At 41.4% G+C, this 25,435-nt stretch overlaps 1 protein-coding gene and 17 non-coding genes across 18 annotated transcripts in view; 9 read left to right on the top strand and 9 right to left on the bottom strand.

The window, feature by feature from the left end:
- LOC141321784 (uncharacterized) overlaps positions 1-25,435 on the top strand; it is a 239,803-nt gene that overhangs the window by 158,613 nt on the left and 55,755 nt on the right. The window lies entirely within an intron of this gene.
- On the top strand, positions 5,389-5,462 carry trnam-cau (transfer RNA methionine (anticodon CAU)). The gene has a single exon. It is a non-coding gene; the product is annotated as a tRNA-Met (tRNA).
- On the bottom strand, positions 9,352-9,434 carry trnal-cag (transfer RNA leucine (anticodon CAG)). Its single transcript has one exon. It is a non-coding gene; the product is annotated as a tRNA-Leu (tRNA).
- trnam-cau (transfer RNA methionine (anticodon CAU)) lies at positions 9,722-9,795 on the top strand. The gene has a single exon. It is a non-coding gene; the product is annotated as a tRNA-Met (tRNA).
- On the bottom strand, positions 10,507-10,589 carry trnal-cag (transfer RNA leucine (anticodon CAG)). The gene has a single exon. It is a non-coding gene; the product is annotated as a tRNA-Leu (tRNA).
- On the top strand, positions 10,877-10,950 carry trnam-cau (transfer RNA methionine (anticodon CAU)). Its single transcript has one exon. It is a non-coding gene; the product is annotated as a tRNA-Met (tRNA).
- On the bottom strand, positions 12,556-12,638 carry trnal-cag (transfer RNA leucine (anticodon CAG)). The gene has a single exon. It is a non-coding gene; the product is annotated as a tRNA-Leu (tRNA).
- trnam-cau (transfer RNA methionine (anticodon CAU)) lies at positions 12,926-12,999 on the top strand. Its single transcript has one exon. It is a non-coding gene; the product is annotated as a tRNA-Met (tRNA).
- On the bottom strand, positions 13,689-13,771 carry trnal-cag (transfer RNA leucine (anticodon CAG)). The gene has a single exon. It is a non-coding gene; the product is annotated as a tRNA-Leu (tRNA).
- trnam-cau (transfer RNA methionine (anticodon CAU)) lies at positions 14,059-14,132 on the top strand. The gene has a single exon. It is a non-coding gene; the product is annotated as a tRNA-Met (tRNA).
- On the bottom strand, positions 14,835-14,917 carry trnal-cag (transfer RNA leucine (anticodon CAG)). Its single transcript has one exon. It is a non-coding gene; the product is annotated as a tRNA-Leu (tRNA).
- Positions 15,982-16,064, bottom strand: trnal-cag (transfer RNA leucine (anticodon CAG)). The gene has a single exon. It is a non-coding gene; the product is annotated as a tRNA-Leu (tRNA).
- trnam-cau (transfer RNA methionine (anticodon CAU)) lies at positions 16,352-16,425 on the top strand. Its single transcript has one exon. It is a non-coding gene; the product is annotated as a tRNA-Met (tRNA).
- trnal-cag (transfer RNA leucine (anticodon CAG)) lies at positions 17,115-17,197 on the bottom strand. The gene has a single exon. It is a non-coding gene; the product is annotated as a tRNA-Leu (tRNA).
- trnam-cau (transfer RNA methionine (anticodon CAU)) lies at positions 17,485-17,558 on the top strand. Its single transcript has one exon. It is a non-coding gene; the product is annotated as a tRNA-Met (tRNA).
- Positions 18,261-18,343, bottom strand: trnal-cag (transfer RNA leucine (anticodon CAG)). The gene has a single exon. It is a non-coding gene; the product is annotated as a tRNA-Leu (tRNA).
- trnal-cag (transfer RNA leucine (anticodon CAG)) lies at positions 21,328-21,410 on the bottom strand. The gene has a single exon. It is a non-coding gene; the product is annotated as a tRNA-Leu (tRNA).
- Positions 21,698-21,771, top strand: trnam-cau (transfer RNA methionine (anticodon CAU)). Its single transcript has one exon. It is a non-coding gene; the product is annotated as a tRNA-Met (tRNA).

Raw genomic sequence — 25,435 nt, 5'->3', positions numbered from 1 at the left:
ATTTAATTCCTGTTTGTTTATTATTTTTATTTCAGGTGAGCTCATTGGAGTCCAGTATCTGTTTCAGCAGACAGGTCAGGCACTGCAGGACATGAATCCAGACTCCGAGCAGAACGCAGAGCTCATTGAAGACCTCAGTGTGGAGGAGCGAGATGAAGATGAGGGCTTCTGTGACATCAGCGAGGATCAGACCATTACTGATCTGGAGGCTGACTTGTCACCACCCTCTTCCACACTGACACTTAGTGGTACTTCTGTACTGGGCTCTCCATCCCCTTCACCAGTCCCTGACCCCACACAAGGCCTCTCACAGTCTCCCACATCACCTGGACCCTCAGGGACTGCTGTCTCACCTGTCCCATCTGAAACATCTGTTTCACCTCTTCCCTCAGAGCCAGAGGATGCTGGTCAGGAAGATGATGAAGAGATGGTAAGTGCAAGATGAAACAACATTTAAAAGAATCAAAGTCATTAGTAAGCAGCAAATACACATCAAGTCAAGTCAGCTTTCTTTCCATTGTGCTTTATACTATAAAGAATGTGCCAAAGCAGCTTCACACTGATAAAAATTATAATAATCTGTTATGGAATTGTACATCAAACAAATATGATAATGTAATAATTGTACCACGTTTTGGTGTTTTTTAATAGGCCGTTGACAGCCAAAATGTCCCTGGTTATCAACATGTGGACAGATTGGCAGAATATCTGGTGGATCTCCGTGGTCACACAGCCCTCAGCCTGACCAACCAGGAAGCCAACACCATAATTGCACTTTGGCAGAACCTGGATGACCAGGACAAGCAACGGGTGGTGTATGCAGCTCGACATCAGAAGAGACTGCTGAGTGGACGCTTCAGAGTACCTAAGAGGCCCACTCAAACCCCTGGAGTAGAGAGCACCACCAGATGTGTGCTGGGTGCAAGCAGCGCACCTGCACAATGGCCTGACTGTTGCCGCCTGGTGGAAACCATCTTCATCAGGCTTTGCACTGCTCACCCAAGCCCCAAAAGAAAAGGCAAGGGAGCACTGTCAAGATGGTCTCTGATCCTTCAAGACTACAGAAGGATAAGGCAGCTTGTACTGGGCAACAGCTTGGTGATGGGAGGAACATCACTGCAGCTGGTGGAGGTTAACCAGAACACACTGATTCAGTGGCACAACAACAGACAGAAAAAGCAGGAGCTGTCTGTGCTGCTTCAGGGCATTCAGTTGCCTCAGCCCCTCCCTGAAGCTCAGGAGCCTCTCCAGGCTGCCAAACGTCTACGGACTGAGACAGAACAACCAGCGGAGCAGCACCAGTACAAGCTACCAGAGAGCACAGCAGGTCAGGCAAAGCAGAGGCAGACTTCTTTTGGACGACCCCCTCTCAGACCCAAGGCACCAGCACAGAGTCCTGTGTCAGTTACGCCATCAGCACCTGGAGTATCAGTGCAGATGGTACCCAACATAGTCGTATCAACAGGACCAAGTTTTCAGGGAGTGCCAATGCTTCAGGGTGTGCCAGTGCTACAGGGTCTGCAAGTGGTCCAAAGACTGCCAATGGTCCAGGGAATGGCGATGGTCCAGGGTATGCCGATGGTTCAGGGAATCCCATTGGTCCAGGGGATGCCAATAATTCAGCCTACAGTTGTGCAGGGTACCAGTTCACAACCTGCTGCACCAACTGCCAGTCCGCAAACCATGCCCAAGAGACCCTACAGGAGAACTGTAGAAGCAAACACTTGTAAGAAGTGTGGGCAATTTAAAACAAGTGCAACGGGGCATAGCCAGTACAGGGGCAGGGTGTACTGCCCACAGACTGAAACTGTTACAAAAGAACAGTGGCTGGAGGAAATGCGGAAAACCCTTCCCAAATAACGTACATATTTGTGTGTATGTGGTGTATATAGGGAAAAGAGTTCACTATTGTTAATATTTGTGTAAAAAAAAAAAATTGTGTTTTCAACTTTTTATAGTTTTTTTTAACTATTATTTAATATTTTATTAAACTTTTTATTTCTTGTTTTTGAGAACTTAACTTTTCATTTAACTTATTTATTGGTTTTGAAAACTTAATATTTGTAATTTTATTTCCCTTTTAATTTATTGTTCTTTGAATACTTATTTAATATTTAATTTTATTTATTTAATATTCATTACCATTCTGTTGGCACAATTGCAAAATAAAAACAAATTGGCAAATGATTGCTTTTTGTTTTTTACTTTTATTTTCATTTTATTTGCCTTTGCATTTATTGTTGTTTGAAAACGTATTTAATATTTAATTTTATTTATGTAATATTCATTACAGTATTTTTGGAATAATTGCAAAATAAAAACAAACTGGGAAGTTATTGCTTTTTGTTTTTTACTTTTATTTTCATTTTATTTACCTTTTCATTTATTGTTGTTTAAAAACTTATTTAATATTTAATTTTATTTATTTAATATTCATTATTGTATTGTTGGAATAATTGCAAAATAAAAACAAACTGGGAAATGATTGCTTTTTGTTTTTTACTTTTATTTTCATTTTATTTCCCTTTTCATTTATTGTTCTTTGAATACTTTTTTATTTTTAATTTTATTTATTTACAGTTTTTTTCAGTCGCTAACAAGCGTTTGTCCAACCAGTTGTCACATTTTCAAAACTTTAAACACAATTAGCACAGCATCGGTCTTTTGTGGCCATACCATTCACACATTTCATGTCGTTTTCACCCAATATGCAGTCAGTGAACACCTTTTCACAATGCTTACATTTTCTTAACAGACAAGCTATACCTCCCAACAAAATTATGGATCATTTTTGTAGTATTTACGAATGTTACCACACAACATCCCACAATAGCAAAAACAATATTCCAAACTTTAGATACAGTATAAAAACCTCTGCTTCTGCAATGATATCAGTTCAAAAACAATATCAATATATCTCAGCTGATAATAAACAAACAATTGAATAATTGACACCCAGCTGATTTATGTTGGGTTAACTGGGCCAACCACAGCTGATTCCAGTCTGGACTTTGAGGAGTGATGTTTTTGGAAACAGAAACAGAAAAAGACAAATACTGTAATGTCTGGATGAGGAAGAGTAAGAGCAAGGGGCCCGGGGAGAAAAGCAGGCCCAGTGAGAGGAGCAGGAGCAGTGAGAGATGCAAGAGCAGTGAGAGATGCAGTGAGAGATGCAGGAGCAGTGAGAAATGCAGTGAGAGATGCAGGAGCAGTGAGAGATGCAGTGAGAGATGCAAGAGCAGTGAGAGATGCAGTGAGAGATGCAGGAGCAGTGAGAGATGCAGTGAGATATGCAGGGGCAGTGAGAGATGCAGTGAGAGATGCAGTGAGAGATGCAAGAGCAGTGAGAGATGCAGTGAGAGAAGCAGTGAGAGATGCAGTGAGAGATGCAGTGAGAGATGCAGTGAGAGAAGCAGTGAGAGATGCAGTGAGAGATGCAGTGAGAGATGCAGGAGCAGTGAGAGATGCAGTGAGAGATGCAGTGAGAGATGCAGTGAGAGATGCAAGAGCAGTGAGAGATGCAGTGAGAGGAGCAGGAGCAGTGAGAGATGTAAAACTGAAAATACAGTTAGCTACACTTGTTAGCAATTGAAAAAAACTGTAATATTCATTACTGTATTGTTGGAATAATTGCAAAATAAAAACAAACTTGGAATTTTGTTTTTGAAAGAGCAGTGAGAGATGCAGTGAGAGATGCAGGGAGAGATGCAGTGAGAGATGCAAGAGCAGTGAGAGATGCAGTGAGAGATGCAGTGAGAGATGCAGTGAGAGATGCAGGAGCAGTGAGAGATGCAGTGAGAGATGCAGTGAGAGATGCAGTGAGAGATGCAAGAGCAGTGAGAGATGCAGTGAGAGATGCAGTGAGAGATGCAGTGAGAGATGCAAGAGCAGTGAGAGATGCAGTGAGAGATGCAGTGAGAGATGCAGTGAGAGATGCAAGAGCAGTGAGAGATGCAGTGAGAGGAGCAGGAGCAGTGAGAGATGTAAAACTGAAAATACAGTTAGCTACACTTGTTAGCAATTGAAAAAAACTGTAATATTCATTACTGTATTGTTGGAATAATTGCAAAATAAAAACAAACTTGGAAATGATTGCTTTTCTCCTGTTTCTCCTGTTAAAAACGTATTCAATATTTAATTTTACTTATGTAATATTCATTACTGTATTGTTGGAATAATTGTAAAATAAAAACAAACTGGGAAATTATTGCTTTTTGATTTTTACTTTTATTTTCATTTTATTTCCCTTTTAATTTATTGTTGTTTGAATACTTATTTAATATTTAATTTTATTTATGTAATATTCATTACTGTATTGTTGGAATAATTGCAAAATAAAAACAAACTGGGAAATGATTGCGTTTTGATTTTTACTTTTATTTTCATTTTATTTCCCTTTTCATTTATTATTCTTTGAAAACTTATTTAATAGTTAATATAATTGTATTTATTTAATATTCATTACTGTATTGTAAATCAAAATATTTCAGCATATTAATGACTATTTTATTCTAATTATCACTAATAATCTTTTTTCATTACAAATAACAGATTTGTAAATGTCTTGAATGAATGTAACATACAAAACTCCTAATCAGAATAAGTAATATCAATTAAACAAAGAATAATAATAATAATATGCTTAATCAGAATAAACAGTATTAATACAACAAATACAAAATAAGTAATAATAACAACAACATCAACAATACCACAGTTCCATTGGTATTCTTTATTTTTCATGAAAGAATTGTACATATGTACACTTTATTAACCTTAAAAATTGCATTTATTTAATTAAATTAACAATATAACAATAACAATACAAAAAGTTGCCTTTAGCTGGATTCGAACCCCGGTCTTGGTGAGCGCCTGCAATAGGAAACAGTGTAATATAAATGCGCGATTTTCACGCACAAAGAAACCGGAAAATGTATCGTAGCGCGCATTCTAATGAAGTATTATGTTTAAACGTCACATTTCACCCTTTCTTTTCATCATTTTTTCTCTTTCTTCTTCCCTTTCTCCTTTTCTTCCTTCCCCCTTTTCTTCCCTTCTTCCCCGTCTTTGACGGACTATTGTTCCCCAGCTTGAACGCAGCGCCTTAGACCGCTCGGCCATCCTGACACGCTTGCGTGGTGGGAGCTGACCCGTTGCGGCTACACCCAGCTTGTGGTCTGAATCCCTAACGAAATGTTGATTCGATTCAAATATAGCTCCACATGTTCTGCCAAGCGCTGAAGACTGTAGGACAGTTCTGTCGGAAAAGTGGGATTCGAACCCACACCTCCAGAGGAGACTGCGACCTGAACGCAGCTTTTGGATCTACGCCCTGCAGGCAGGCACCGACACGCTAGCGCTTCGCATTTCAGACCGGTCATCCCGCCGGCCTCGTTGGCGCAGTTAGGCAGCGCGTCAGTCTCATAATCTGAAGGTCGTGAGTTCGAGCCTCACACGGGGCAGCGTGGTGCCTTTTGATAGCTGAGAGCGCTTACACGACAGAGCGGGCTTCTCTGTTCCCGTCCGCCTGCTTGTCTCCTTCGCCTGAGGGAAAAAGGCCACAGCTCATCTGAAGGGTGGACGACACTACATTGCGGGAGAAACTGTGAGTTTCCAGGTAAATTCCCTAAATACCATCCAGCGACATTGCATTCAGTCCTAGGCCACCCTTTGACATGCAGTATAATCGAAATTCAGTGTTCACGCTGGGCTAATGCTGAATGAATGCAGGAATACCATCCCTGTCGTATTCATGTAACATGTGGCGGTGTTCTTGTGAGGTTTTCTTAAGGGTAATATCATGCTGGCATTGGAAATGAAATTCCCTATTAATGGGAAGGCAAGCTTTCGTGAACCTTAAAGCAATGTTGCCTTCATCTTAAGGAAATATTGACTCGATTCTATTACGGCTTGACATAGTCTTTCAAGGCATTCTTTAAAAGTGCCTGCAACTTGGTATCGGGGAAGGAGTGACGTCGCACAAACGATAAAACGGAGTAATTCTCAAGTTTAACGGAAGTTACTGCCACTTTATACTAATTCTGACGTCGACTGAAATGTGGTGCTTTGGCAAAGTTAATGCCCTGACACAAGGCAAAGTTGGCAAAGTTGCAGCCTTGCGGCTGAAGACCGTAGCTGTTGTCCGTAGCAGAAACTTAAGTCTGTCAGAAGTGGGATTCGAACCCACGCCTCCAGGGGAGACTGCGACCTGAACGCCAGCTGCCGAAGGATAGTCCGACATTATTTTGGAAATGTCGAGCAATGTTGAACTGTGCAGCCAATCACGTCGAAGCACTATAACATTTGGGCCAATCGCGTCGAAGCGCTTCAACATTTCCAGCCAATCATAAAGCGCTATTCTTAACATTTTCTTAACATTTTCGACATTTGACCAATCAGAGTAGAAGAGAATGTCGACGGCATGTTTTCGCGTATTGCCGCTAGGCGGAGGAGTCAGCGTTCTAGTCAGGTGTCAATCAAATTGCCGAACCGAGCCGAAGGTGTACGAAAGAATGACACATCCTCAGGGGGCGTGTCAGAGGTCAAAAATACTTGTTTGAATACTTATTTAATATTTCATTTTATTTATTTAATATTCATTACTGGATTGTTGGAATATTTGTAAAATTAAAAACAAACTGGGAAATTATTACTTTTTGTTTTTTACTTTTATTTCCCTTTTCATTTATTGTTCTTTGAATACTTATTTAATATTTTATTTTATTTATTTAATATTGATTACCATTCTGTTGGCACAATTGCAAAATAAAAACAAACTGGAAAATTATTGTTTTTTACTTTTATTTTCATTTTATTTCCCTTTTCATTTATTTTTGTTTGAAAACTTATTTAATATTTCATTTTATTTATTTAATATTCATTACTGTATTGTTGGAATAATTGTAAAATAAAAACAAACTGGAAAGTTATTGTTTTTTGTTTTTTACATTTATTTTCATTTTATTTCCCTTTTCATTTATTGTTGTTTAAAAACTTATTCAATATTTAATTTTATTTATTTAATATTCATAACTGTATTGTTGGAATAATTGTAAAATAAAAACAAACTGGGAAATTATTGCTTTTTGTTTTTTACTTTTATTTCCCTTTTCATTTATTGTTCTTTGAATACTTAATTAATATTTTATTTTATTTATTTAATATTGATTACCATTCTGTTGGCACAATTGCAAAATCAAAACAAACTGGAAAGTTATTGTTTTTTGTTTTTTACTTTTATTTTCATTTTATTTCCCTTTTCATTTATTGTTGTTTAAAAACTTATTTAATATTTCATTTTATTTATTTAATATTCATTACTGTATTGTTGGAATAATTGTAAAATAAAAACAAACTGGAAAGTTATTGCTTTTTGTTTTTTACTTTTATTTTCATTTTATTTCCCTTTTCATTTATTGTTGTTTGAAAACTTATTTAATATTTCATTTTATTTATTTAATATTCATTACTGTATTGTTGGAATAATTGTAAAATAAAAACAAACTGGGAAATTATTGCTTTTTGTTTTTTACTTTTATTTTCATTTTATTTCCCTTTTCATTTATTGTTGTTTGAAAACTTATTTAATAGTTAGTATAATTGTATTCATTTAATATTCATTACTGTTCTGTTGGCATGATTGTAAATTATAATTTTCAGCATATTAATGACTATTTTATTCTAAATACTATCTTTTTTTCATTAAAAATAACAGATTTATAAGTGTCTTGAATGAATGTAACATACAAAACTCCTAATCAGAATAAGTAATATCAATCAAACAAAGAATAATATTATGCTTAATCAGAATAAATAATATTAATACAGCAACTACAAAATAATAAGTAATAATAACATCAACATCAACAATACCACTGTTCCATTGGCATTCTTTATTTTTCATGAAAGAATTGTACATATGTACATTTCATTAATCTTCAAAATTGCATTTATTTAATGAAATTAACAATATAACAATAACAATACAAAAAGGTGCCTTTATATGGATTCCAACCCCGGTCTTGGTGATCGCCTACAATAGGAAACAGTGTAATATAAATGCGCGATTTTCACGCACAAAGAAACCTGAAAATGTATCGTAGCGTGCAAGCTAAGGAAGTATTATGTTCCAACGTCACATTTCACTCTTTCTTTTCGTCATTTTTTCTCTTTCTTCTTCCCTTTCTCCTTTTCTTCCTTCCCCCTTTTCTTCCCTTCTTCCCCGTCTTTGACGGACTATTGTTCCCCAGCTTGAACGCAGCGCCTTAGACCGCTCGGCCATCCTGACACGCTTGCGTGGTGGGAGCTGACCCGTTGCGGCTACACCCAGCTTGTGGTCTGAATCCCTAACGAAATGTTGATTCGATTCAAATATAGCTCCACATGTTCTGCCAAGCGCTGAAGACTGTAGCTGTTATCCGAAGCCAAAGGACAAAGGACAGTTCTGTCGGAAAAGTGGGATTCGAACCCACACCTCCAGAGGAGACTGCGACCTGAACGCAGCTTTTGGATCTACGCTCTGCAGGCAGGCACCGACACGCTAGCGCTTCGCATTTCAGACCGGTCATCCCGCCGGCCTCGTTGGCGCAGTTAGGCAGCGCGTCAGTCTCATAATCTGAAGGTCGTGCCTCACACGGGGCAGCGTGGTGCCTTTTGATAGCTGAGAGCGCTTACACGACAGAGCGGGCTTCTCTGTTCCCGTCCGCCTGCTTGTCTCCTTCGCCTGAGGGAAAAAGGCCACAGCTCATCTGAAGGGTGGACGACACGACATTGCGGGAGAAACTGTGAGTTTCCAGGTAAATTCCCTAAATCCCATCCAGCGACATTGCATTCAGTCCTAGGCCACCCTTTGACATGCAATATAATCGAAATTCAGTGTTCACGCTGGGCTAATGCTGAATGAATGCAGGAATACCATCCCTGTCGTATTCATGTAACATGTGGCGGTGTTCTTGTGAGGTTTTCTTAAGGGTAATATCATGCTGGCATTGGAAATGAAATTCCCTATTAATGGGAAGGCAAGCTTTCGTGAACCTTAAAGCAATGTTGCCTTCATCTTAAGGAAATATTGACTCGATTCTATTACGACTTGACATAGTCTTTCAAGGCATTCTTTAAAAGTGCCTGCAACTTGGTATCGGGGAAGGAGTGACGTCGCACAAACGATACAACGGAGTAATTCTCAAGTTTAACGGAACGCCCGTCGGCGTTATTGCCACTTTATACTAATTCTGACGTCGACTGAAATGTGGTGCTTTGGCAAAGTTAATGCCCTGACACAAGGCAAAGTTGGCAAAGTTACAGCCTTGCGGCTGAAGACCGTAGCTGTTGTCCGTAGCCGAAAATTAAGTCTGTCAGAAGTGGGATTCGAACCCACGCCTCCAGGGGAGACTGCGACCTGAACGCAGCGCCTTAGACCGCTCGGCCATCCTGACACGCTTGCGTCGTGGGAGCTGACCCGTTGCGGCTACACCCAGCTTGTGGTCTGAATCCCTAACGAAATTTTGATTCGATTCAAATATAGCTCCACATGTTCTGCCAAGCGCTGAAGACTGTAGCTGTTATCCGAAGCCAAAGGACAAAGGACAGTTCTGTTGGAAAAGTGGGATTCGAACCAACACCTCCAGAGGAGACTGCGACCTGAACGCAGCTTTTGGATCTACGCCCTGCAGGCAGGCACCGACACGCTAGCGCTTCGCATTTCAGACCGGTCATCCCGCCGGCCTCGTTGGCGCAGTTAGGCAGCGTGTCAGTCTCATAACCTGAAGGTCGTGAGTTCGAGCCTCACACGGGGCAGCGTGGTGCCTTTTGATAGCTGAGAGCGCTTACACGACAGAGCGGGCTTCTCTGTTCCCGTCCGCCTGCTTGTCTCCTTCGCCTGAGGGAAAAAGGCCACAGCTCATCTGAAGGGTGGACGACACGACATTGCGGGAGAAACTGTGAGTTTCCAGGTAAATTCCCTAAATACCATCCAGCGACATTGCATTCAGTCCTAGGACACCCTTTGACATGCAATATAATCGAAATTCAGTGTTCACGCTGGGCTAATGCTGAATGAATGCAGGAATACCATCCCTGTCGTATTCATGTAACATGTGGCGGTGTTCTTGTGAGGTTTTCTTAAGGGTAATATCATGCTGGCATGGGAAATGAAATTCCCTATTAATGGGAAGGCAAGCTTTCGTGAACCTTAAAGCAATGTTGCCTTCATCTTAAGGAAATATTGACTCGATTCTATTACGACTTGACATAGTCTTTCAAGGCATTCTTTAAAAGTGCCTGCAACTTGGTATCGGGGAAGGAGTGACGTCGCACAAACGATAAAACGGAGTAATTCTCAAGTTTAACGGAACGCCCGTCGGCGTTACTGCCACTTTATACTAATTCTGACGTCGACTGAAATGTGGTGCTTTGGCAAAGTTAATGCCCTGACACAAGGCAAAGTTGGCAAAGTTACAGCCTTGCGGCTGAAGACCGTAGCTGTTGTCCGTAGCCGAAACTTAAGTCTGTCAGAAGTGTGATTCAAACCCACGCCTCCAGGGGAGACTGCGACCTGAACGCAGCGCCTTAGACCGCTCGGCCATCCTGACACGCTTGCGTGGTGGGAGCTGACCCGTTGCGGCTACACCCAGCTTGTGGTCTGAATCCCTAACGAAATGTTGATTCGATTCAAATATAGCTCCACATGTTCTGCCAAGCGCTGAAGACTGTAGCTGTTATCCGAAGCCAAAGGACAAAGGACAGTTCTGTCGGAAAAGTGGGATTCGAACCCACACCTCCAGAGGAGACTGCGACCTGAACGCAGCTTTTGGATCTACGCCCTGCAGGCAGGCACCGACACGCTAGCGCTTCGCATTTCAGACCGGTCATCCCGCCGGCCTCGTTGGCGCAGTTAGGCAGCGCGTCAGTCACATAATCTGAAGGTCGTGAGTTCGAGCCTCACACGGGGCAGCGTGGTGCCTTTTGATAGCTGAGAGCGCTTACACGACAGAGCGGGCTTCTCTGTTCCCGTCCGCCTGCTTGTCTCCTTCGCCTGAGGGAAAAAGGCCACAGCTCATCTGAAGGGTGGACGACACGACATTGCGGGAGAAACTGTGAGTTTCCAGGTAAATTCCCTAAATACCATCCAGCGACATTGCATTCAGTCCTAGGCCACCCTTTGACATGCAATATAATCGAAATTCAGTGTTCACGCTGGGCTAATGCTGAATGAATGCAGGAATACCATCCCTGTCGTATTCATGTAACATGTGGCGGTGTTCTTGTGAGGTTTTCTTAAGGGTAATATCATGCTGGCATTGGAAATGAAATTCCCTATTAATGGGAAGGCAAGCTTTCGTGAACCTTAAAGCAATGTTGCCTTCATCTTAAGGAAATATTGACTCGATTCTATTACGACTTGACATAGTCTTTCAAGGCATTCTTTAAAAGTGCCTGCAACTTGGTATCGGGGAAGGAGTGACGTCGCACAAACGATAAAACGGAGTAATTCTCAAGTTTAACGGAAGTTACTGCCACTTTATACTAATTCTGACATCGACTGAAATGTGGTGCTTTGGCAAAGTTAATGCCCTGACACAAGGCAAAGTTGGCAAAGTTACAGCCTTGCGGCTGAAGACCGTAGCTGTTGTCCGTAGCCGAAACTTAAGTCTGTCAGAAGTGGGATTCGAACCCACGCCTCCAGGGGAGACTGCAACCTGAACGCAGCTTTTGGATCTACGCCCTGCAGGCAGGCACCGACACGCTAGCGCTTCGCATTTCAGACCGGTCATCCCGCCGGCCTCGTTGGCGCAGTTAGGCAGCGCGTCAGTCTCATAATCTGAAGGTCGTGCCTCACACGGGGCAGCGTGGTGCCTTTTGATAGCTGAGAGCTCTTACACGACAGAGCGGGCTTCTCTGTTCCCGTCCGCCTGCTTGTCTCCTTCGCCTGAGGGAAAAAGGCCACAGCTCATCTGAAGGGTGGACGACACGACATTGCGGGAGAAACTGTGAGTTTCCAGGTAAATTCCCTAAATCCCATCCAGCGACATTGCATTCAGTCCTAGGCCACCCTTTGACATGCAATATAATCGAAATTCAGTGTTCACGCTGGGCTAATGCTGAATGAATGCAGGAATACCATCCCTGTCGTATTCATGTAACATGTGGCGGTGTTCTTGTGAGGTTTTCTTAAGGGTAATATCATGCTGGCATTGGAAATGAAATTCCCTATTAATGGGAAGGCAAGCTTTCGTGAACCTTAAAGCAATGTTGCCTTCATCTTAAGGAAATATTGACTCGATTCTATTACGACTTGACATAGTCTTTCAAGGCATTCTTTAAAAGTGCCTGCAACTTGGTATCGGGGAAGGAGTGACGTCGCACAAACGATACAACGGAGTAATTCTCAAGTTTAACGGAACGCCCGTCGGCGTTATTGCCACTTTATACTAATTCTGACGTCGACTGAAATGTGGTGCTTTGGCAAAGTTAATGCCCTGACACAAGGCAAAGTTGGCAAAGTTACAGCCTTGCGGCTGAAGACCGTAGCTGTTGTCCGTAGCCGAAAATTAAGTCTGTCAGGGGTGGGATTCGAACCCACGCCTCCAGCGGAGACTGCGACCTGAACGCAGCGCCTTAGACCGCTCGGCCATCCTGACACGCTTGCGTCGTGGGAGATGACCCGTTGCGGCTACACCCAGCTTGTGGTCTGAATCCCTAACGAAATTTTGATTCGATTCAAATATAGCTCCACATGTTCTGCCAAGCGCTGAAGACTGTAGCTGTTATCCGAAGCCAAAGGACAAAGGACAGTTCTGTTGGAAAAGTGGGATTCGAACCAACACCTCCAGAGGAGACTGCGACCTGAACGCAGCTTTTGGATCTACGCCCTGCAGGCAGGCACCGACACGCTAGCGCTTCGCATTTCAGACCGGTCATCCCGCCGGCCTCGTTGGCGCAGTTAGGCAGCGTGTCAGTCTCATAACCTGAAGGTCGTGAGTTCGAGCCTCACACGGGGCAGCGTGGTGCCTTTTGATAGCTGAGAGCGCTTACACGACAGAGCGGGCTTCTCTGTTCCCGTCCGCCTGCTTGTCTCCTTCGCCTGAGGGAAAAAGGCCACAGCTCATCTGAAGGGTGGACGACACGACATTGTGGGAGAAACTGTGAGTTTCCAGGTAAATTCCCTAAATACCATCCAGCGACATTGCATTCAGTCCTAGGACACCCTTTGACATGCAATATAATCGAAATTCAGTGTTCACGCTGGGCTAATGCTGAATGAATGCAGGAATACCATCCCTGTCGTATTCATGTAATGTGGCGGTGTTCTTGTGAGGTTTTCTTAAGGGTAATATCATGCTGGCATTGGAAATGAAATTCCCTATTAATGGGAAGGCAAGCTTTCGTGAACCTTAAAGCAATGTTGCCTTCATCTTAAGGAAATATTGACTCGATTCTATTACGACTTGACATAGTCTTTCAAGGCATTCTTTAAAAGTGCCTGCAACTTGGTATCGGGGAAGGAGTGACGTCGCACAAACGATAAAACGGAGTAATTCTCAAGTTTAACGGAAGTTACTGCCACTTTATACTAATTCTGACGTCGACTGAAATGTGGTGCTTTGGCAAAGTTAATGCCCTGACACAAGGCAAAGTTACAGCCTTGCGGCTGAAGACCGTAGCTGTTGTCCGTAGCCGAAACTTAAGTCTGTCAGAAGTGGGATTCGAACCCACGCCTCCAGGGGAGACTGCGACCTGAACGCAGCGCCTTAGACCGCTCGGCCATCCTGACACGCTTGCGTGGTGGGAGCTGACCCGTTGCGGCTACACCCAGCTTGTGGTCTGAATCCCTAACGAAATGTTGATTCAATTCAAACATAGCTCCACATGTTCTGCCAAGCGCTGAAGACTGTAGCTGTTATCCGAAGCCAAAGGACAAAGGACAGTTCTGTCGGAAAAGTGGGATTCGCACCCACACCTCCAGAGGAGACTGCGACCTGAACGCAGCTTTTGGATCTACGCCCTGCAGGCAGGCACCGACACGCTAGCGCTTCGCATTTCAGACCGGTCCTCCCGCCGGCCTCGTTGGCGCAGTTAGGCAGCGTGTCAGTCTCATAACCTGAAGGTCGTGAGTTCGAGCCTCACACGGGGCAGCGTGGTGCCTTTTGATAGCTGAGAGCGCTTACACGACAGAGCGGGCTTCTCTGTTCCCGTCCGCCTGCTTGTCTCCTTCGCCTGAGGGAAAAAGGCCACAGCTCATCTGAAGGGTGGACGACACGACATTGCGGGAGAAACTGTGAGTTTCCAGGTAAATTCCCTAAATCCCATCCAGCGACATTGCATTCAGTCCTAGGCCACCCTTTGACATGCAATATAATCGAAATTCAGTGTTCACGCTGGGCTAATGCTGAATGAATGCAGGAATACCATCCCTGTCGTATTCATGTAACATGTGGCGGTGTTCTTGTGAGGTTTTCTTAAGGGTAATATCATGCTGGCATTGGAAATGAAATTCCCTATTAATGGGAAGGCAAGCTTTCGTGAACCTTAAAGCAATGTTGCCTTCATCTTAAGGAAATATTGACTCGATTCTATTACGACTTGACATAGTCTTTCAAGGCATTCTTTAAAAGTGCCTGCAACTTGGTATCGGGGAAGGAGTGACGTCGCACAAACGATACAACGGAGTAATTCTCAAGTTTAACGGAACGCCCGTCGGCGTTACTGCCACTTTATACTAATTCTGACGTCGACTGAAATGTGGTGCTTTGGCAAAGTTAATGCCCTGACACAAGGCAAAGTTGGCGCCTTGCGGCTGAAGACCGTAGCTGTTGTCCGTAGCCGAAACTTAAGTCTGTCAGAAGTGGGATTCGAACCCACGCCTCCAGGGGAGACTGCGACCTGAACGCAGCGCCTTAGACCGCTCGGCCATCCTGACACGCTTGCGTGGTGGGAGCTGACCCGTTGCGGCTACACCCAGCTTGTGGTCTGAATCCCTAACAAAATGTTGATTCGATTCAAATATAGCTCCACATGTTCTGCCAAGCGCTGAAGATTGTAGCTGCTATCCGAAGCCAAAGGACAAAGGACAGTTCTGTCGGAAAAGTGGGATTCGAACCCACGCCTCCAGGGGAGACTGCAACCTGAACGCAGCTTTTGGATCTACGCCCTGCAGGCAGGCACCGACACGCTAGCGCTTCGCATTTCAGACCGGTCATCCCGCCGGCCTCGTTGGCGCAGTTAGGCAGCGCGTCAGTCTCATAATCTGAAGGTCGTGCCTCACACGGGGCAGCGTGGTGCCTTTTGATAGCTGAGAGCTCTTACACGACAGAGCGGGCTTCTCTGTTCCCGTCCGCCTGCTTGTCTCCTTCGCCTGAGGGAAAAAGGCCACAGCTCATCTGAAGGGTGGACGACACGACATTGCGGGAGAAACTGTGAGTTTCCAGGTAAATTCCCTAAATCCCATCCAGCGACATTGCATTCAGTCCTAGGCCACCCTTTGACATGCAATATAATCGAAATTCAGTGTTCACGCTGGGCTAATGCTGAATGAATGCAGGAATACCATCCCTGTCGTATTCATGTAACATGTGGCGGTGTTCTTGTGAGGTTTTCTTAAGGGTAATATCATGCTGGCATTGGAAATGAAATTCCCTATTAATGGGAAGGCAAGCTTTCGTGAACCTTAAAGCAATGTTGCCTTCATCTTAAGGAAATATTGACTCGATTCTATTACGACTTGACATAGTCTTTCAAGGCATTCTTTAAAAGTGCCTGCAACTTGGTATCGGGGAAGGAGTGACGTCGCACAAACGATACAACGGAGTAATTCTCAAGTTTAACGGAACGCCCGTCGGCGTTATTGCCACTTTATACTAATTCTGACGTCGACTGAAATGTGGTGCTTTGGCAAAGTTAATGCCCTGACACAAGGCAAAGTTGGCAAAGTTACAGCCTTGCGGCTGAAGACCGTAGCTGTTGTCCGTAGCCGAAAATTAAGTCTGTCAGGGGTGGGATTCGAACCCACGCCTCCAGCGGAGACTGCGACCTGAACGCAGCGCCTTAGACCGCTCGGCCATCCTGACACGCTTGCGTCGTGGGAGATGACCCGTTGCGGCTACACCCAGCTTGTGGTCTGAATCCCTAACGAAATTTTGATTCGATTCAAATATAGCTCCACATGTTCTGCCAAGCGCTGAAGACTGTAGCTGTTATCCGAAGCCAAAGGACAAAGGACAGTTCTGTTGGAAAAGTGGGATTCGAACCAACACCTCCAGAGGAGACTGCGACCTGAACGCAGCTTTTGGATCTACGCCCTGCAGGCAGGCACCGACACGCTAGCGCTTCGCATTTCAGACCGGTCATCCCGCCGGCCTCGTTGGCGCAGTTAGGCAGCGTGTCAGTCTCATAACCTGAAGGTCGTGAGTTCGAGCCTCACACGGGGCAGCGTGGTGCCTTTTGATAGCTGAGAGCGCTTACACGACAGAGCGGGCTTCTCTGTTCCCGTCCGCCTGCTTGTCTCCTTCGCCTGAGGGAAAAAGGCCACAGCTCATCTGAAGGGTGGACGACACGACATTGTGGGAGAAACTGTGAGTTTCCAGGTAAATTCCCTAAATACCATCCAGCGACATTGCATTCAGTCCTAGGACACCCTTTGACATGCAATATAATCGAAATTCAGTGTTCACGCTGGGCTAATGCTGAATGAATGCAGGAATACCATCCCTGTCGTATTCATGTAATGTGGCGGTGTTCTTGTGAGGTTTTCTTAAGGGTAATATCATGCTGGCATTGGAAATGAAATTCCCTATTAATGGGAAGGCAAGCTTTCGTGAACCTTAAAGCAATGTTGCCTTCATCTTAAGGAAATATTGACTCGATTCTATTACGACTTGACATAGTCTTTCAAGGCATTCTTTAAAAGTGCCTGCAACTTGGTATCGGGGAAGGAGTGACGTCGCACAAACGATAAAACGGAGTAATTCTCAAGTTTAACGGAAGTTACTGCCACTTTATACTAATTCTGACGTCGACTGAAATGTGGTGCTTTGGCAAAGTTAATGCCCTGACACAAGGCAAAGTTACAGCCTTGCGGCTGAAGACCGTAGCTGTTGTCCGTAGCCGAAACTTAAGTCTGTCAGAAGTGGGATTCGAACCCACGCCTCCAGGGGAGACTGCGACCTGAACGCAGCGCCTTAGACCGCTCGGCCATCCTGACACGCTTGCGTGGTGGGAGCTGACCCGTTGCGGCTACACCCAGCTTGTGGTCTGAATCCCTAACGAAATGTTGATTCAATTCAAACATAGCTCCACATGTTCTGCCAAGCGCTGAAGACTGTAGCTGTTATCCGAAGCCAAAGGACAAAGGACAGTTCTGTCGGAAAAGTGGGATTCGCACCCACACCTCCAGAGGAGACTGCGACCTGAACGCAGCTTTTGGATCTACGCCCTGCAGGCAGGCACCGACACGCTAGCGCTTCGCATTTCAGACCGGTCCTCCCGCCGGCCTCGTTGGCGCAGTTAGGCAGCGTGTCAGTCTCATAACCTGAAGGTCGTGAGTTCGAGCCTCACACGGGGCAGCGTGGTGCCTTTTGATAGCTGAGAGCGCTTACACGACAGAGCGGGCTTCTCTGTTCCCGTCCGCCTGCTTGTCTCCTTCGCCTGAGGGAAAAAGGCCACAGCTCATCTGAAGGGTGGACGACACGACATTGCGGGAGAAACTGTGAGTTTCCAGGTAAATTCCCTAAATCCCATCCAGCGACATTGCATTCAGTCCTAGGCCACCCTTTGACATGCAATATAATCGAAATTCAGTGTTCACGCTGGGCTAATGCTGAATGAATGCAGGAATACCATCCCTGTCGTATTCATGTAACATGTGGCGGTGTTCTTGTGAGGTTTTCTTAAGGGTAATATCATGCTGGCATTGGAAATGAAATTCCCTATTAATGGGAAGGCAAGCTTTCGTGAACCTTAAAGCAATGTTGCCTTCATCTTAAGGAAATATTGACTCGATTCTATTACGACTTGACATAGTCTTTCAAGGCATTCTTTAAAAGTGCCTGCAACTTGGTATCGGGGAAGGAGTGACGTCGCACAAACGATACAACGGAGTAATTCTCAAGTTTAACGGAACGCCCGTCGGCGTTACTGCCACTTTATACTAATTCTGACGTCGACTGAAATGTGGTGCTTTGGCAAAGTTAATGCCCTGACACAAGGCAAAGTTGGCGCCTTGCGGCTGAAGACCGTAGCTGTTGTCCGTAGCCGAAACTTAAGTCTGTCAGAAGTGGGATTCGAACCCACGCCTCCAGGGGAGACTGCGACCTGAACGCAGCGCCTTAGACCGCTCGGCCATCCTGACACGCTTGCGTGGTGGGAGCTGACCCGTTGCGGCTACACCCAGCTTGTGGTCTGAATCCCTAACGAAATGTTGATTCGATTCAAATATAGCTCCACATGTTCTGCCAAGCGCTGAAGATTGTAGCTGCTATCCGAAGCCAAAGGACAAAGGACAGTTCTGTCGGAAAAGTGGGATTCGAACCCACACCTCCAGAGGAGACTGCGACCTGAACGCAGCTTTTGGATCTACGCCCTGCAGGCAGGCACCGACACGCTAGCGCTTCGCATTTCAGACCGGTCATCCCGCCGGCCTCGTTGGCGCAGTTAGGCAGCGCGTCAGTCTCATAATCTGAAGGTCGTGCCTCACACGGGGCAGCGTGGTGCCTTTTGATAGCTGAGAGCGCTTACACGACAGAGCGGGCTTCTCTGTTCCCGTCCGCCTGCTTGTCTCCTTCGCCTGAGGGAAAAAGGCCACAGCTCATCTGAAGGGTGGACGACACGACATTGCGGGAGAAACTGTGAGTTTCCAGGTAAATTCCCTAAATCCCATCCAGCGACATTGCATTCAGTCCTAGGCCACCCTTTGACATGCAATATAATCGAAATTCAGTGTTCACGCTGGGCTAATGCTGAATGAATGCAGGAATACCATCCCTGTCGTATTCATGTAACATGTGGCGGTGTTCTTGTGAGGTTTTCTTAAGGGTAATATCATGCTGGCATTGGAAATGAAATTCCCTATTAATGGGAAGGCAAGCTTTCGTGAACCTTAACCCCCTGGGGACGAAAAACACCCTGGGGCGTTTTGAGGCAGTTTCCCAAAAGGAACTTTAATTACTTTGTCATTTCTGATTGTACAGATAAAAGCAGTACATCAATCGAATCTGTAAAGGGTCTACTTTTATTTGTATATACTCACAAAATCAAAAAACATTGTGATTTTGCAAAATAAAGAAAACAAAAAGGGTGTGCTGTCTGCAGCGTTGATCTCCGTGATCTTCATTCAGAAACGCGTCAGTAAAATATACTATAACTCAGCCAATATACAACACAGAGACATGAGCAATATGTCTAGACAAAGCTTGATATGTATACTTTTAAACGAAGTAAGTTTTACCGAAAACAAATATCCTGTGATAAAATAATCAATATGAAACCAACACGATGTCCAGTCTCTCCGGTCTGCTTCATTATTTTATAATTAGATCACGCCCACGAGCTGTTCGCTATTCATATTCAAATCGTCCACGTGAGGGCGCCGCGCCAAAAGTAGACGCCCACATCACGGTAAACAAAGGAGAAACTTCGTTCAAGTTAGTAATTTCTGGAAGAAGACTCTGTCAGGAATAAAACGTACTTCAGAAGACATGAGTAAGTTTTTTTTCTCTCTTATTAGCCTACTTGTTAGTTATTACTGTGACAGAATGTGCAAACATTTTACCAGTTAAGACTTTTTGCCAACTATAATTCCTGACTACAGCAAGTGAAACATTATAAAGTATGTTTCATTTCACTGCATCTAAATGACTCACGATGCCAGTATGTTTTAATAGTCTATTCAATAAAGAATGATGCAATACAAAGGTTATAGTGTTCACATTTAAGCTTAACAGTTATAATATAGCCTAGTTTCTTTGTATTCTATAATACACACAAAGCATGCTTATGTTTGACTATAAGATCATAATTATTTATTTAGTTATTAATGTATCTTACAACAGTAGGATGTAATATGAGGGTTTTCACTTAGTGTATGTTTTGACAATATGTATTAATACTGTGTTCTCGAATGGATGTTTAACACGATAAACAATTTTTATTAGTTTCTCAGATATAAAATGTCCTTTTTACGTTTGTACAAAATGCGTGGGTCTATGACTACAAAATCATAATATATATATATAAATAAATAGTATGATGCTGCTGATGTTAACATGTTTTGTTAAGATGTTTTGTTTTGTTGTTTTTAGTGATTGGAAACCTGCTCAACACATGAATCCTGCTGACATTTACTTGAGTCTCCTCAAACTGTTTTCCTGAGAGCACTGTACCATCTTCAGATGTTAAAGAAGTTCACAAGTGAATCTCAAGTTATTTTTCTTGATAAATAAATCTATTCAAAATAAGCTACAAACATATTTTGTCCTTATATTCATCCTTCATTCATTCCTTTGTTCCTCTCAGTCATCTGACTGAATAACTAATTATGCGGCTCATTATGCAGGTCTTTGTCTTCTCAGGTGTGAATCACAGCATTATTCATGATCATTCACGCCTACTTGCATACAGCCATTCTAAACAAAAAGTGTCTTCAAAAATTTAAATCAATATACTGTTTTGTGTAAACAAGTGAACGAGATGATTTTCACATCATTTGATAGAAAAAACTCTAGCCTAACACATCCAGTTCTCAAAGTCTTGTGAACAAATATTCTGTATGTGTTTCATGACTTTATTTCAGTGACTTAAAAAATTTTGTTTTTCACTAAGCACGCATAAACGTTGTTTTCTCAAAAACACAAACATGTACATTCATGTTGCTTACATATTATTGTAGCCCAAATTGTGCTGATTACAATATAATCAGAGTTGGGCCATTCATATGTTTTTAAGATACTGAAAAAAGCACAAATGTCAGGGCATGTCAAAATTTCTTCAGGGCCCAAAAACACACTCAGTCCTCAGAGGGTTAAAGCAATGTTGCCTTCATCTTAAGGAAATATTGACTCGATTCTATTACGACTTGACATAGTCTTTCAAGGCATTCTTTAAAAGTGCCTGCAACTTGGTATCGGGGAAGGAGTGACGTCGCACAAACGATAAAACGGAGTAATTCTCAAGTTTAACGGAACGCCCGTCGGCGTTACTGCCACTTTATACTAATTCTGACGTCGACTGAAATGTGGTGCTTTGGCAAAGTTAATGCCCTGACACAAGGCAAAGTTGGCAAAGTTACAGCCTTGCGGCTGAAGACCGTAGCTGTTGTCCGTAGCCTAAACTTAAGTCTGTCAGAAGTGTGATTCAAACCCACGCCTCCAGGGGAGACTGCGACCTGAACGCAGCGCCTTAGACCGCTCGGCCATCCTGACACGCTTGCGCGGTGGGAGCTGACCCGTTGCGGCTACACCCAGCTTGTGGTCTGAATCCCTAACGAAATGTTGATTCGATTCAAATATAGCTCCACATGTTCTGCCAAGCGCTGAAGACTGTAGCTGTTATCCGAAGCCAAAGGACAAAGGACAGTTCTGTCGGAAAAGTGGGATTCGAACCCACACCTCCAGAGGAGACTGCGACCTGAACGCAGCTTTTGGATCTACGCCCTGCAGGCAGGCACCGACACGCTAGCGCTTCGCATTTCAGACCGGTCATCCCGCCGGCCTCGTTGGCGCAGTTAGGCAGCGCGTCAGTCTCATAATCTGAAGGTCGTGAGTTCGAGCCTCACACGGGGCAGCGTGGTACCTTTTGATAGCTGAGAGCGCTTACACGACAGAGCGGGCTTCTCTGTTCCCGTCCGCCTGCTTGTCTCCTTCGCCTGAGGGAAAAAGGCCACAGCTCATCTGAAGGGTGGACGACACGACATTGCGGGAGAAACTGTGAGTTTCCAGGTAAATTCCCTAAATACCATCCAGCGACATTGCATTCAGTCCTAGACCACCCTTTGACATGCAATATAATCGAAATTCAGTGTTCACGCTGGGCTAATGCTGAATGAATGCAGGAATACCATCCCTGTCGTATTCATGTAACATGTGGCGGTGTTCTTGTGAGGTTTTCTTAAGGGTAATATCATGCTGGCATTGGAAATGAAATTCCCTATTAATGGGAAGGCAAGCTTTCGTGAACCTTAAAGCAATGTTGCCTTCATCTTAAGGAAATATTGACTCGATTCTATTACGACTTGACATAGTCTTTCAAGGCATTCTTTAAAAGTGCCTGCAACTTGGTATCGGGGAAGGAGTGACGTCGCACAAACGATAAAACGGAGTAATTCTCAAGTTTAACGGAAGTTACTGCCACTTTATACTAATTCTGACGTCGACTGAAATGTGGTGCTTTGGCAAAGTTAATGCCCTGACACAAGGCAAAGTTGGCAAAGTTACAGCCTTGCGGCTGAAGACCGTAGCTGTTGTCCGTAGCCGAAACTTAAGTCTGTCAGAAGTGGGATTCGAACCCACGCCTCCAGGGGAGACTGCGACCTGAACGCCAGCTGCCGAAGGATAGTCCGACAATATTTTGGAAATGTCGAGCAATGTTGAACTGCGCAGCCAATCACGTCGAAGCACTATAACATTTGGGCCAATCGCGTCGAAGCGCTTCAACATTTCCAGCCAATCATAAAGCGCTATTCTTAACATTTTCTTAACATTTTCGACATTTGACCAATCAGAGTAGAAGAGAATGTCGACGGCACGTTTTCGCGTATTGCCGCTAGGCGGAGGAGTCAGCGTTCTAGTCAGGTGTCAATCAAGTTGCCGAACTGAGCCGAAGGTGTGCGAAAGAATGACACATCCTCAGGGGGCGTGTCAGAGGTCAAAAATATTTAAAAATAAAAACTTATTTAATATTTCATTTTATTTATTTAATATTCATTACTGTATTGTTGGAATAATTGTAAAATTAAAAACAAACTGGGAAATTATTGCTTTTTGTTTTTTACTTTTATTTCCCTTTTCATTTATTGTTCTTTGAATACTTATTTAATATTTCATTTTATTAATTTAATATTCATTACTGTATTGTTGGAATAAGTGTAAAGTAAAAACAAACTGGAAAGTTATTGCTTTTTGTTTTTTTAATTTTATTTCCCTTTTCATTTATTGTTCTTTGAATATTTATTTAATATTTTATTTTATTTATTTAATATTGATTACCATTCTGTTGGCACAATTGCAAAATAAAAACAAACTGGAAAGTTTTTTTTTTTTCGCTTTTTACTTTTATTTTCATTTTATTTCCCTTTTCATTTATTGTTGTTTAAAAACTTATTCAATATTTCATTTTATTTATTTAATATTCATTACTGTATTGTTGGAATAATTGTAAAATAAAAACAAACTGGGAAATTATTGCTTTTTGTTTTTTTAATTTTATTTCCCTTTTCATTTATTGTTCTTTGAATATGTATTGAATATTTTATTTTATTTATTTAATATTGATTACCATTCTGTTGGCACAATTGCAAAATAAAAACAAACTGGAAAGTTTTTTTTTTTCGCTTTTTACTTTTATTTTCATTTTATTTCCCTTTTCATTTATTGTTGTTTAAAAACTTATTCAATATTTCATTTTATTTATTTAATATTCATTACTGTATTGTTGGAATAATTGTAAAATTAAAAACAAACTGGGAAATTATTGCTTTTTGTTTTTTACTTTTATTTCCCTTTTCATTTATTGTTCTTTGAATACTTATTTAATATTTCATTTTATTAATTTAATATTCATTACTGTATTGTTGGAATAATTGTAAAATTAAAAACAAACTGGGAAATTATTGCTTTTTGTTTTTTTAATTTTATTTCCCTTTTCATTTATTGTTCTTTGAATATGTATTTAATATTTTATTTATTTAATATTGATTACCATTCTGTTGGCACAATTGCAAAATAAAAACAAACTGGAAAGTTTTTTTTTTTTCGCTTTTTACTTTTATTTTCATTTTATTTCCCTTTTCATTTATTGTTGTTTAAAAACTTATTCAATATTTCATTTTATTTATTTAATATTCATTACTGTATTGTTGGAATAATTGTAAAATAAAAAACAAACTGGGAAATTATTGCTTTTTGTTTTTTACTTTTATTTCCCTTTTCATTTATTGTTCTTTGAATACTTATTTAATATTTCATTTTATTAATTTAATATTCATTACTGTATTGTTGGAATAAGTGTAAAGTAAAAACAAACTGGAAATTTATTGTTTTTTACTCTTATTTTCATTTTATTTCCCTTTTCATTTATTTTTGTTTGAAAACTTATTTAATATTTCATTTTATTAATTTAATATTCATTACTGTATTGTTGGAATAAGTGTAAAGTAAAAACAAACTGGAAAGTTATTGTTTTTTACTCTTATTTTCATTTTATTTCCCTTTTCATTTATTTTTGTTTGAAAACTTATTTAATATTTCATTTTATTTATTTAATATTCATTACTGTATTGTTGGAATAATTGTAAAATAAAAAAACTGGGAAATTATTGCTTTTTGTTTTTTTAATTTTATTTCCCTTTTCATTTATTGTTCTTTGAATATTTATTTAATATTTTATTTTATTTATTTAATATTGATTACCATTCTGTTGGCACAATTGCAAAATAAAAACAAACTGGAAAGTTTTTTTTTTTTCGCTTTTTACTTTTATTTTCATTTTATTTCCCTTTTCATTTATTGTTGTTTAAAAACTTATTCAATATTTCATTTTATTTATTTAATATTCATTACTGTATTGTTGGAATAATTGTAAAATAAAAACAAACTGGGAAATTATTGCTTTTTGTTTTTTACTTTTATTTCCCTTTTCATTTATTGTTCTTTGAATACTTATTTAATATTTCATTTTATTAATTTAATATTCATTACTGTATTGTTGGAATAAGTGTAAAGTAAAAACAAACTGGAAAGTTATTGTTTTTTACTCTTATTTTCATTTTATTTCCCTTTTCACTTATTGTTGTTTAAAAACTTATTCAATATTTAATTTTATTTATTTAATTTTCATTACTGTATTGTTGGAATAATTGTAAAACAAAAATAATTGTAAAACAAAAATGAACTGGGAAATTATTGCTTTTTGATTTCTGTTTTTTATTTTAATTTTATTTCCCTTTTAATTTATTGTTGTTTGAAAACTTATTTAATAGTTAATATAATTGTATTTATTTAATATTCATTACTGTTCTGTTGGCATGATTGTAAATTAAAATTTTCAGCATATTAATGACTATTTTATTCTAAATACTATCTTTTTTTTCATTAAAAATAACAGATTTATAAGTGTCTTGAATGAATGTAACATACAAAACTCCTAATCAGAATAAGTAATATCAATTAAACAAAGAATAATATAATGCTTAATCAGAATAAATAATATTAATACAACAACTACAAAATAA

The sequence above is a fragment of the Garra rufa genome, chromosome 1 (genome assembly GCF_049309525.1).
Source record: "Garra rufa chromosome 1, GarRuf1.0, whole genome shotgun sequence".
Lineage (NCBI taxonomy): Eukaryota > Metazoa > Chordata > Actinopteri > Cypriniformes > Cyprinidae > Garra > Garra rufa.
The sequence above is the reverse complement of the archived record's forward strand: the minus strand, read 5'-3'. Positions and strand labels throughout refer to the sequence as shown.